Consider the following 14129-nt stretch of genomic DNA (forward strand, 5'->3'; position numbering starts at 1 on the left):
GACAATTTTAACCCTTTGACTGAGTTTGACCGAGTTGGCCGAGTTTGACCGAGTAGGCCCGAGTAATACCGAGTAGGCCCGAGTTAGAGAGATGTTGACCGATTTTTGACCGATTCTGACCGATTTTTGACAGAGTTTGACTTAATCCGAGTTTTTTTGCCAAGTTCACATTACTCGCCTCGGTGGATGGCCGACTCTGAGTAATCGGCCGAGTAGGCCGAGTTTTGCAACACTGCTCATGGTTATACTTATATGACATGATCAGAACTAATTTGTAAACGACATATTGATATATATGCACCAGCTACATTATGTTAAAATACTAAAGTTGAAGCACCAGGTAACGAAAATACTGAAAACCAACTGGCTTCATTTGGAACTTGGAAGAACCGAATACCGATTTGTTTGTGTGTATACATTACCGATTTGGTACCATCACGATTTTTGCTCACCTCTAGATATGTACCATACTTTATTTTATTATTTTTTAACAAATTTATCTTAAACATGACTTAAAATTTGGAGTTTTTGAGTTTACTCGTAATTTAAAAAAAAAATCGGGGTTTTCGATTTTTACTCACGAAAAAACATATAGAGCGTGTTCGGCAAAAAATAGTTGGTAGCGGGTAGATTTCAGTTGGTAGCGTTTTGTTAAACGCTACGTGAAGTAGCATTTGGATTTGGAGTGTTTTGTTTAAAATAAATGCTAGAGGCTCGTTATGTCAAACGATGTTTTCTGTTTGAAACAGAGCGTTTTGTTAAACGCTAGAAGCTCACAAACGTTCCCAAATGTTTCGTGTCGAACACGCCCATAGTACTCGAAAATGGTTCTGATTTTGCTTTTTACTCGCAAAAAAATTCGAGTTTTTCGTTTTCAACGGAAACTGGCGTTTACATAAATTTAGTAAGAGATGGATGTTAGCTTAGTTGGTTAATGCATTACATTTCTATGCTAGAGCCCAAACCACTCCCCTAAGTGTTTTCTTGATATATATATATATATATATATATATATATATATATATATATATATATATATATATATATATATAGGCTTAGGTTATTCTATTCTAACTAATTATTGTGCGGATATCGTATGCTATGAGAATTACTATGAGAATAAGTTGTTTAGCAATGCGAATACGTTTAACTTTACAAAAATATCGTCATTTTCATGCATTCTCGCTAATTATTTTTTTTTTTGTTCTCACACATCGTTTTTCACTCATTTTCATTCTGACAGAATACGACCCAATAAAACATTCTGACAACATTCTGACAGAAATGAGCATAATAATAATAAGTGTATAATAACCTTATAGACGATTTAATTAGTGAGAATGTGTGTTAATGACAATAGTTATGTAAGATTGAAGATATTTATATTATCAAACAACATGTTTTCTTTATCATTCTCATAGCATACGATATCCGCACAATAATTAGTTAGAATACTTGAACCTAGCTTTCTCTCTTTCTCTCTCTCTCTCTCTCTATATATATATATATATATATATATATATATATATATATAGTGTAATTCGTTGTGAGACTCATGTATTAAATGAATTTAGTTAAAAAAAAATAAACAAACATAAATATCTAACAATTTAGTAAAATTTAAATTTAAAAGAAAGAAGTAAAATATTAATTATTAAAATTGAAGTGTTTATTTATCTTTTAAATTTAAACTAATAGTTTAAATAAATAAGATGATCGACAAGTGGCAAAATTATTTTTATTTATTATGGAAGATAATATAAATAAGTTGTAACGAGTTCGATTCCACACCTTTCGTTATAAAGAGCAAGTACCTTACCCAATTGATTTAACTTTTATTCGCTAAAAATATGCAACGCTTGTGAATATTAAATATATTCCTACTTTTCTTTTTAATTATCTTCATATCCATTTGAAATGATAACAAATATCATAAAATATAATTAATTTTATCAAAATATTACATTTGTTATAATTTTTCATGGGTATGAAGATAAGTAGGAAGGAAATGTAGAAGGATATTAATGGTAAGGTATTTAAGGGAGTATGGGGTCTTTTTTTATATTTGAAAACTAGTTGTGAGACCCATGTATTAAATGAGTTAATTTTTTTTAAAAAAAAGTTAAATATAAATGTCAAAATATTTGAGAACTTTGAATTTATAAGAAAATAAGAAAAATAATGAATTACTATAATGAAAATGTTTTTTATCTTTTAAATTTAAACAAATAATTTAAATAAATAAAAGAAATTAATGAGCTTTAATTTTGAAAATTTTGAATTAAAAGGTAAGTTCATTAATAAAATTGATATCCATTTATTACTATATTTATTGTAATTATTACATTAAAATATTATGTAGAATTTAATAAAATAGAAAAACTCATAAAATGACATGTGGAAAAAGAATTAATTCAAAATAACTGCAAAATGACATTTGACAAATTGAATAAGAGTGTGACAAGTGACAAAAAAAATATTCATTTATTAGAGAGGAGGATACTATATTTATTGCAATTATTACATTAAAATATTATGTAGAATTTAATAAAATAGAAAAACTTATAAAATGACATTTGGAAAAAGAATTAATTCAAAATAACTACAAAATGACATTTGACAAATTGAATAATAATGTAACAAGTGGCGAAAATAAAAATAATAATAATAAATCTTCAAGAAAGATGATTTTCAAAAAATGTATAATCTCTAGATGGACATTTTTGAATAACTCTTTTTTCGATCATATAATTAAAAGCATTTATAAGAGTACAATGAAGATTTCACCTGATTTACTTTTCCTATTCAGAAAGAGGTATATTTGAAAATTTTCTATCCATTGCCATCATTCTGATTCTACATATATTTTCAAATTTTCTACCCATTGTCATCATTCTAATTCTACATATCAAACTTGTAAATATATAACGGTTAGTTGTGCTTATCATATCATTTTTTATATAATAATCTTTTTTCCTGTTAATGTCGCTTTTAATATAAAACATGGTTTATTTCATATCTAAAATAAACTCAATTAAATTGCAAAAAAATAATAAAATAAATAAAAATCAATTTTGTTGTTTTGTAAGCAGTCTGCTATGATTACAAGACGTTTGCTTTTAAGTAGTAATTAAATTGCATATCACATTATTTTTATTAAAATGTGAGTAGGTTATTATAATTTTGAGAAAGTTACCTCTTGAAACCAAAAGGGGCCAATGATGTCAACACTTTGATCATACTTGAACCCATAAAAGAGGAAAAGCAAACATTCACATGAAATTTCGTCAAAAGTCGCTTTCAAAGTGTTTCGAGGAAAATCTAAAACACCAAAAGTAAAGAATCATTTTGGAACACTTTTCAAGCAACCAAATTAGTTAGTGGAAGGTAAATTCAATTATTGAAAGATAAATAAACATATTCTTAACCAATTTCATTTTAGAAAATATGTTTTAGGATTAATAGTTTAATGTGTTTTTTCATATATTTATAATAAAATAAAAGGAATAGACCTGCAAGAATTATGTATCATCAAAACCGGCAATGGGAAGATTACTAAGAATTATGTATCATCAAAACCGGCAATGGGAAGATTACTAAGTTCTTGACGGATCCTTGGCTTGGAAATGGTCTAAAGAAAAGTTTTCGAGAATTTATGCCCTTGATCAAGATAAAGGCGTTATAGTTGCGGATCAGTTCAATGCGGCTCATTTTTTTTATGGTCGTTGAGGAGAGAGAGCCGAGACGGGCTACCGAGGTAGCCAAGTGGGAAGTGTTGGCAGTGTTTCAGTGGAGCAGGACCAGTTGGTTTGGGATTTGGACATTTCAGGTGTTTTTTTCCATGTCGTCAATATGTCTTCTCTTGGATGGTGGTACTTTGACCACTAATGGAGTTTTTATTTGATGTAATGATTTTGTTCCTGATGTGATATTGGACCTCCGGGATGGTGACAATGCTTCAATTGTATGAATTCTGATGGAGATCTACAATCACATCAGGAAAGATTGACCAGCCAGCTGGGTTGGTTTGGCTATTCTTTTCTATTGAAAAGGAGTCAGCTGTCTGCGCGAGTCATCTTCTTCTAGGCTCCGCTGGAAATTTGCAGGAAGTAAACGAAGTCTTTCCTTCTGAAATCCACTCCTGGAGAACTCACATAGAAATAAAAAAAAACTTCTCGCCCACTTCCTACAATCCGGACTGAACCTTTGGGTAGGCTCTGCAGGATCAACAACAATAGCTGCACGGAGTACGGTAGAATTCCTCGGTACGGTCATTCGGGAAGTCCTCGGTGGTCCCAGGAGAACGCTTCGATGGACAAGTCAGTCTTTGAGGGAGAGTAGTGTATATCGTAAGGCTTAGAGAGTGAGAGTTCAACATCTTTATCGTTGGAGGCTAATGGCCTTTTATAGTAGAAATCTGGGTGCGGATCCCACTCCTAGAGACAGGAGTGTCCGACCTCAATCGGGACAGGGTCGCTGATTAGTGGACCGTACCTTTGTCCCCTACCTAAGTCGTGATTGGCTTAACCATGGTAATTGTGTGTGCACCATCACTGGAGTTAGCAGGTGCCGATTTTTCGTTTTTCGACTTTCCCGTGTATGTTCCAGGCTGGATTTCGGATATCAAGAGAGAGTATATTCCAGGCTGGAATGAGTGCTGGGCCACGAGCATGACCAGCCGGGTTGGTTGTGTGGATAGTACTTTTGACATTTTTCGGCTTGTCTAGGAGGCACGCTATCAAGTCTCCCTAATCTTATCCTTTGCAATGTAGTCATGTTGAGTTTCAATGGATGGAACTAGCTTTTAATGACGTGTCCCCTTACATTTAGTTGTTGTCTTTGTTGGGTTTTAGTATACTACAACATCCTATGGTGCACATACAACCCTAAATACCTTGGATCTATGTTTTCTCTATTATACATGCAAATGGTTTCCAAGGCATTAAACCTATAACTAGCATGCATTTGACATAAACCATATAATATACTAGTTAGGGAAACATACCTTTTATGTGGCTTGAAGTCTTGATGTATTTGGCCTTAAGAGCTTAGCACCAATAGTATGAAATGCCTCAAATGGAATCACAACACACCTAGGACAAAGGTGGCTCTTGAGAGAGAATTTCATGCACTAAAACACCTCCATATTTCTCTAAGAAAAGAAGTGGTGATTTTGGCTATGGAGTAACCTATTTATATGTAGGATTCCAAGGGTCATGGGTATAACCCATAATCCATACCCATGGGTTTTATGATCCATGGTTCATGTGGCCCAACTCTTTATGTATCCATACATAAACTTGGTCCAACATGGATCATAAGCCCAACACATATAAATATAACTAATTATCATAATTAGTCCCCATAGATTTAATTAGTCTCTTTTGATCACTAAATTAATTCCAAATTAATTCTTGATCGATACTAATTAAAACATATGATTTCATATTAATATATTATAACTTATAATATATTAATAAACCATAAATAACCTTCTCTCAAAAGTCCATCCTAACAAATTGTCCTGATGATATGCAACCCAAATGGACCATGCTACTCTCGGGTCAAGTACATACCAATAATAGTTATGAGCTTAGACATCTAATCCAACAGTCTCCCACTTGGATAAGTCTAAAACTATTATTGCAAGTACGACTTCATAACCCGACTAGCAATCGTAGCTCTTAAAGCCGATGTCGAACTCTGAACAAATCAATGACGCGTCCATTATATAAGGGATCATATATTCCTCCATTCTAGATATCATATGGACTGAGACATGGATTATAATCATTCTCTCTGTCCATTTGTTGTTTCCCGATTTTCGATTTATGATGACTGACTGATTGAACAAATCAAATCAGTCATGGCTTGGCCAAACACTCACATGTGTCATCGCTAAATCATCGAGGGGCCCACATATATCGCTTTTATCCCGAAGGTAAAAGGAATGGATAAACTTCGACTCATATGGCTTGTTCTACTACTTGTTGAATCATACACAAAGGCACGTTTTATAACATCGAGTTACCAAATGCTTTTTCGTGCAATCAATGTATAACCAACTCATAGTAACAACTTATATCTCTAGGTTTGAAGAATATAAGATATTATCGTCTCATGATCACTCGTGATAAAATCCATGAAGTGATTCAAATGAGCGCGAGTTGAATCCAATACTCAGAACTTATGAGCACTCATGAGTATTGTAGCATCACTTTGTCCACCAACTTGGACCTCTACAAACCAACCCATGACAGTCTTGATTCATATCTACTTCCAACATATGACCGACCGTGGATGGTTTGAATAACTTAATCATTCAGGAAGAGCGACTTAGTTATTCTAGAAGTCAAAACATCCAAAGTGAAACACAAGAATAAATGAATCAAATATGGTATCAAACCCTATGAATATAAATAAACACTTTTATTTATCACCATACTGATTACTCATTATTCATTGTTTCGGTTTTATCAACTTAATACTTGAATTAAAAACACTAGTTGTCCCATGCTCCAAGCATGTACACTATGTTTTTCTTAAACAATAGCTTTGCCATACACCAAGTATGCACTCTATGTTTGTCTATGATCCTTACCTTGTGAAATAAACCAATTGAACATAATTTCAATGATTCTAATTTCACACTCCCAAATTCTTATCGAAAAATGTGAGAATTTCAAATTCCTATCATTTATCGAAATCTGTTTAGATTTTAAACTTATATGCACTGACCCTCCTGTAATGAATATGTACAAAGTCACAAATACTTGTCAACAGTCATTATAAGGTATTCCAATGGAGATCAACTCCATGGAAACTAAGTCTCATATTCAAAGTACATTGCTTTGGACATGCTTCTTGCATTAAGTTTTCTAATCTTACACAGATAACTTCCACCTATGGAGACAACTCCATATTCTCATTTTGACTATCACTTCTGAATAAGAGATACCTCTTTTCAGAATATGTCAATATGGTCCTTCCAAAATTAGCACTATACTTCCAACTGTCCCTGAGCAACCAATCTTTGGTAAACCTCAGATTGTCCTCGACAATTGCTTAATCATTTTAGTCATATCCAATTCTAGACCTTTTCCCTTCTTAATGCCTCTGGGCATTTGAAAAAATTTAGAAATGACAAATATTATAGCACATGCAATCGATCCTGTACCCAAAGCAAATGGTACACGATTCATGATGTCTCACATAAAGACATGATTCTAGACCAGTCTTTTGCTACAATATTTTTATTTGCCATGTTTTCAAAATTTGACTATGAAGAGGGATGTCGTAATCATAATCGAATTTTGAGAACGCAATATATAGAATTTCCTTAAGTTGAACCAATCCAACATGAAATTCATATATATATTCTTGACTAAAGATGATTAAGGTCTCAATCTAAGCCTTTAGAACTGAAATGAAGTATATCATCTCCCTTAATTATAGCAAAACAACTTTTTCAATCCCTGTAGCCTCACGAATTGAAACTTTTGTTTTCTATAATTAACATTGCTAACTTGCAACACTAACAATAATTATCATGCTCCCACTAACACGATGATTATTAGCATAACACTTATGTTCCCACTAGCTTTGACATGTACTCAGAAATCAACTGGACTTCTAGAAATCAATACTTTATTGACTTTCTTACCAAAGTTCAGATTTCTGATACGAGATGCTTTGATAAAACTTTATCAAAATCATACACCTTTCTTAGATAGCATGCATGTGTGTCTAAACAATTTCAGAACTATGAAAAGGGATGTCGTAATCATAGTCTCAATTGTTTAGACCTTTTGCCATCTGCTTCAAATCTACTTGGTGGAAGTGTTTCCTCACCATCATTTTCATGAATCGGAGAGAAACCTTATGACCCTTAGATTTTATGGTGTATGTGTTCTTATCCATGTGAATCGTCAAAACCATAGTCACAAGACAAGGATAATGACAAATCCAAACTCATATGGACTGAACTTATGCAATCTTAACTTCTTGCCACCTGGCAGTACATGGCCTGCCATTGCTTCCAAGTTGTTATGCAACCAATTGAGAACTTTCAGAACTCCTATGCAAAGCCAACTTTAACTGGAATGGGCACAAAATATGTCAACACGATAGGTTATAAACCTCAAGTCGTGTGCTAGTGAAGAACCTCAGGTTTTATTCTTGATTAGTTCTTGAAATTCTTTTTAGGATCTTTAAGACTCCCACTATCCTCTTGACATATAAGACTATCTTGCCAAATATTCAAGAGATAGTGCGGATTCTTTATCAAGACAAACACTTCACACAATTGGCCTTAGTTGGTCTTTGTTTTATCCAAAACATCACAACTTACCAATTTCAAATGTACAAGAGTAGGACACTTTTACTCTTACATTTGACAAGTGTTTTAAACCTTTCTTTAAGATATGTCACTCAAGTTACAATCTTGGAGTATGACTCTAAGAATTGTTTTGGAACGAAGTATGACTCATCTTCCTGATCTAACCATTTCAACAATTCATGACTCCTCTTCTTAGTCATAAGAATGCACTAAGATGACCTTTAGAGGACTAATTGTGATATGATTTCTAAATCATTAAGATGATCACAAACATGATACTAAAGTACTCTCCCATCTTTTCAGATTTGAGAAACTTTTATCTTTCTGCCTAATTTGATTCTTCCCATTCGTTCTGCCATACATTGAGACTTTTCCAATGTTTCAAAATTATACTTAAACTTGTAAGTATAACCATATTTACTAAACTTTAGTAAATCAAATAGTCTTAACGAGCTTTGTGGTGGACATGACCAATGCACAAGAATGTGTACTCGATCCCTTTAGTCCTTCACTTGACTCACACATCCATGTGAACAAGTAATTAGTCTTGATTTTCCAATGCTTGAAAGTTCTCATTCATCATACTATTCAACTTGCATGATTCCAAGTTTCGGTCCAATTGAAACTTGGGTGATGAGGAACTTTCCTGATTTGGTAAATTTAGACACTACCACAAATGAAAGAATTAAATCCATTTTCCAATATTGCTGTCAGTGGAATCATATAAGCAACAATTCTCCACAAATGTCATTGTAATGATACTTCAAATAAATAAAATTAAACAATTTTCTTTTATTTTAAAACTTTGCGGAAAAACTTATCCTTACAATCCACATGGAAAATTGTTGTTATCTATTCCTTAGCAATATATCATAACTTCTTAAGCAACTGCTCAAAATTCTGATGCGATCGAAATCCACCTTCGCGATCAGAATCAACATATACTTCCTTTAAGATTTCTCTCTATTCTTTGATTCTTAAAACATCAACATGTGACCCAGTCACATCATGTAATGAGGATCTCAGAATAGAACTTAACAGAGTTAGATAATGGGCTCTACCTGATGTAGAGTCAAACTTATTGACTTTAACATCCTTAGGTAAATTTGGCAGCTTTGCAATCAACGCCCCTTCCTTTGGCAAAATAAACATATGGACCCTTTGGTAATGGGAGTATCTCAGACTTAGCCTTTCTCTTTACCATTTGGTCAACCGGGTTGACTATGGCCAATCCATTTCCATTGGGAAGAGAATGCTTTTTCTGGATTTCCAGTGTCACCATTGTCACTGTCCATAAAATTTTTTGGAAGTTGATCTTCTAATCAAATTTGCTTTACTATCGTTCCAAATCATTGCTGATTCAGCAGCACCAAGCAAATAGAAATTATCATTAAGGTTCATGTCATAGTCTGTTTCATAGTAGTCCCAAAGGAACTCACTATGTGACTTAGAAAGTGATTGAACATCCAACTTTCTCAAGACTTTGACACCCAACTCTCCTGGCTTGTCAATATGTGACTTCATCTCTAAGATGTGATCACACATAGACCTTGCTTGCCATTAGGGCTTGAGTGACCTTGAACTTGTGGGTTAGGGAGAATAATTGGAGGAGGTGGAGGAAGAGAAGTATGACTTCCATGAGCCAAACTCGGGAAGTCATATTCATTAGGAAAGCTTGGGTTGGGAAGATCATTGTTGTCTAAACCAGACATCAACAATGGGAGAAATTCACGTAAAGTTGATTTAAGTCCTTAATATAACACCCAATATGATATATTAAGGCTAGGACCCAACAAACTATTTTATAACTTGGAAGAGGGATGCCGTAATCCAAGCTATAAAATATTTGAAGGTATGTGAATGATGATTCACCAATTTCCACCAAGATAAACGAAATGTATTATTAGGTTTTAATTGGTTTTGAAACTCCTAGATTCTTTTGAGATTCATTGAACTTTTCAATGGCATGTTTCAATCTCGAGTGTGCCCTTCAGGTTTTGTGACTGGGATGCCGAGGATCACAAAACAAGGTGTGAAGTAACCATGCAAATATACTTGGTACCCTTAATATTTACCCCTCAATCGATGTGCCGGTTAACCACACACGCTCCAACGATACTATGATAAACATTAAGTTACCCTTTGCCTACCTTGTTAAGTCCAGGTTAGTGTGTCGGTTAACCACACACGCTCCACTAACAGCTTAAACAAAGTGCAAAGTGTAATTTCATGGATTAGCACCTTATTCACATTTTCCTAAGTAACTAAGATTAGGAATTTATAAGTGTTTAGTTACTTAGTATTTATCATTATACTTATAATGAAGGGAGAATTATAGTCCTTGTCCTACTTGTTCGGCTAACGACCCTCCACCGGTCAAGGAAGCGGTGAGTGAGAGTGGACACCCATTAAACTGCCATTTTATAGGCAGTAACCTTATACCCTCCTTATAGACCGGCTTCGTGAATGAGGCCTACTAATGGTAAGACGACTTTATCTTATACATATCTATATAATTAAAATTATAATAATAGTATAAGGGTTGAATTTTAAAATTTTAAAATTCTAAGGTCTATATTGGAATTAAAGTATACATGGGGGGGTAACTTTACAAATTCCAAAACTTGAGGACAAGTTTTGAAACCTTTCAAAACTCTTGGATTTTTCATAACTTATGAGTTTAATTAAGGTTTAATGAAAAAAAAATTCAAGTTCCATAACTTGAGGACAAGTTATGGAAGACATTAAATCATTTAATGATGACTTTAAAAATACTGACTCTTCTATTTTCATAAACTATGAGACTTAATGACACTTAAAAAAAAATTCTTCACTTTCCATAACTTGAGGACAAGTTATGGAGTTCATAAAAACCATTAAGATCAAATATTCCAATTAACACAATAATCAAATAAATTTTCTATGATCTAGATTAAACTCATAAGTAAAGATAATTCACATCAACAATTTTCAAGAAATTAGATAATCATATAAACTAATACAAATCTTGAAACTTTGACAATTATCCTTTGAAGACTCTTGGAATTCATAACCTAAAGAGTTAATAAATGAGACATTTCACATCCATAACCTATGGAAGTTTCAAAACTCTTAAGATCATAACTTTAAAAAAAACTTTTGAGTTCCAAAATTTTATGACAAAATTTGTAACTCCTTAAAACTATTTAGATCAAACTTTTAAAACAAATAAAATAATCATATCATTCTATCTTTTAATAAATTGACCTAATTCAACTCTTGTAGTAAAGTGACTCAAATTTTATAAATAATTAGTTTTTCATAAAATCAAGTAATTATCATAAAATTTGACAAACTTCATGTTTTTTTTTCTTTTTTTTTTCCTTCAACTTGAAAAAAAATACATTTGCATCAAATATAATAGAAAACAACCCATGGCTCTGATACCACTATTGGGTTCTAGTATACTACAACATCCTATGGTGCACATACAACCCTAAATACCTTGGATCTATGTTTTCTCTATTATACATGCAAATGGTTTCCAAGACATTAAACCTATAACTAGCATGCATTTGACATAAACCATATAATATACTAGTTAGGGAAACATACCTTTTATGTGGCTTGAAGTCTTGATGTATTTGGCCTTAAGAGCTTAGCACCAATAGTATGAAATGCCTCAAATGGAATCACAACACACCTAGGACAAAGGTGGCTCTTGAGAGAGAATTCCATGCACCAAAACACCTCCATATTTCTCTAAGAAAAGAAGTGGTGATTTTGGCTATGGAGTAACCTATTTATATGTAGGATTCCAAGGGTCATGGGTATAACCCATAATCCATACCCATGGGTTTGATGATCCATGGTTCATGTGGCCCAACTCTTTATGTATCCATACATAAACTTGGTCCAACATGGATCATAAGCCCAACACATATAAATATAACTAATTATCATAATTAGTCCCCATAGATTTAATTAGTCTCTTTTGATCACTAAATTAATTCCAAATTAATTCTTGATCGATACTAATTAAAACATATGATTTCATATTAATATATTATAACTTATAAAATATTAATAAACCATAAATAACCTTCTCTCAAAAGTCCATCCTAACAAATTGTCCTGATGATATGCAACCCAAATGGACCATGCTACTCTCGGGTCAAGTACATACCAATAATAGTTATGGGCTTAGACATCTAATCCAACAGTCTCCTACTTGGATAAGTCTAAAACTATTATTGCAGGTACGACTTCATAACCCGACTAGCAATCGTAGCTCTTAAAGCCGATGTCGAACTCTAAACAAATCAATGACGCGTCCATTAGATAAGGGATCATATATTCCTCCATTCTAGATATCATATGGACTGAGACATGGATTATAATCATTCTCTCTGTCCATTTGTTGTTTCCCGATTTTCTATTTATGATGACTGACTGATTGAACAAATCAAATCAGTCCTGGCTTGGCCAAGCACTCACATGTGTCATCGCTAAATCATCGAGGGGCCCACAGATATCGCTTTTATCCCGAAGGTAAAAGGAATCGATAAACTTCGACTCATATGGCTTGTTCTACTACTTGTTGAATCATACACAAAGGCACGTTTTATAACATCGAGTTACCAAATGCGTTTTCGTGCAATCAATGTATAACCAACTCATAGTAACAACACATATCTCTAGGTTTGAAGAATACATGACTATTAGTCTCCTGAGAATACAAGTTATTTGAAAGAGTTGATCAGCAATTAAGCTGGTGAGTTCATAAGATTTTAGTGATGTAAGTAAGTTGTAAAATGTTGTAAGTTGTAAGTTCTGTTTAGAAAAGTTCGCATGTTCCTCTAGAAATCCTATATTTCCTACTTTAATGAAAGATAAGTAAAATTGACTTTACAACCCTTTCTATGAGTACTAAATGGATACAAGTTATATAAGACTCAGAGTAAACAAACAATCGACTGTGCGCATCTGCCCTAAGCTCACAACCAAACAAGGAACATAAATTAAGGCGGATAGCATACATCCCATTGGTTGTTAGATCATTGTTGTATATAACCCTGGTGTATTCACTTGTTACTCATGGAGTTAATTGTAATGGTTCCTTTGTATTTAATGAAAAGATTCTTTAAGAAAACCCTTATTTCTTATAATAAAATGGTGACCACAGCCACTACTTTTATAATAACTTAGTTTATACTGGATATATATGATCTAATATCGGATAGAAAGTTAATTGGGTGAATCTGCCCTAAGCCCACAACCAAACAAGGAACAGGAAGTAAGGCAGAAAGCACACATCCAACTACCTATTGGGTATTAATGATATATAACCATGATGTATAAACTAAAGTATTATAGAGTTAATCACCTAAGGTCCTTTAAGTTTTATTGGTTTAATAAAATGGATTAAACCCTTTACTGGTCAAGTTTCTAGTTTTGTGTACCAAAAGTTCTGATTTGGAAAGTATGTTTTGTACTAGAAAACTGTGCATTGACTTTGTGTCCTATGACTTGATCCATACCTAGTACCCTTATGATGACTTAATGTATACTGAACATATATATATATATATATATATATATATATATATATATATATATATATATATATATATATATATATATCTAAAATCGAATAGATAATAGATTGGGTGAATCCGTTCCAAGCCCACAACCAAACAAGGAACGGGAAATGAAGCATAGAGCACACATCCTATTACCTGTCGGATCCTATTAGTATATATATATCCTATGATGTATACATTAAGGAATCATAAGGTTAGCATTATGGTCC

This window comes from Lactuca virosa, chromosome 4, assembly GCF_052849685.1.
Source record: "Lactuca virosa cultivar CGN04683 chromosome 4, Lactuca_virosa_CGN04683_v6, whole genome shotgun sequence".
NCBI lineage: Eukaryota > Viridiplantae > Streptophyta > Magnoliopsida > Asterales > Asteraceae > Lactuca > Lactuca virosa.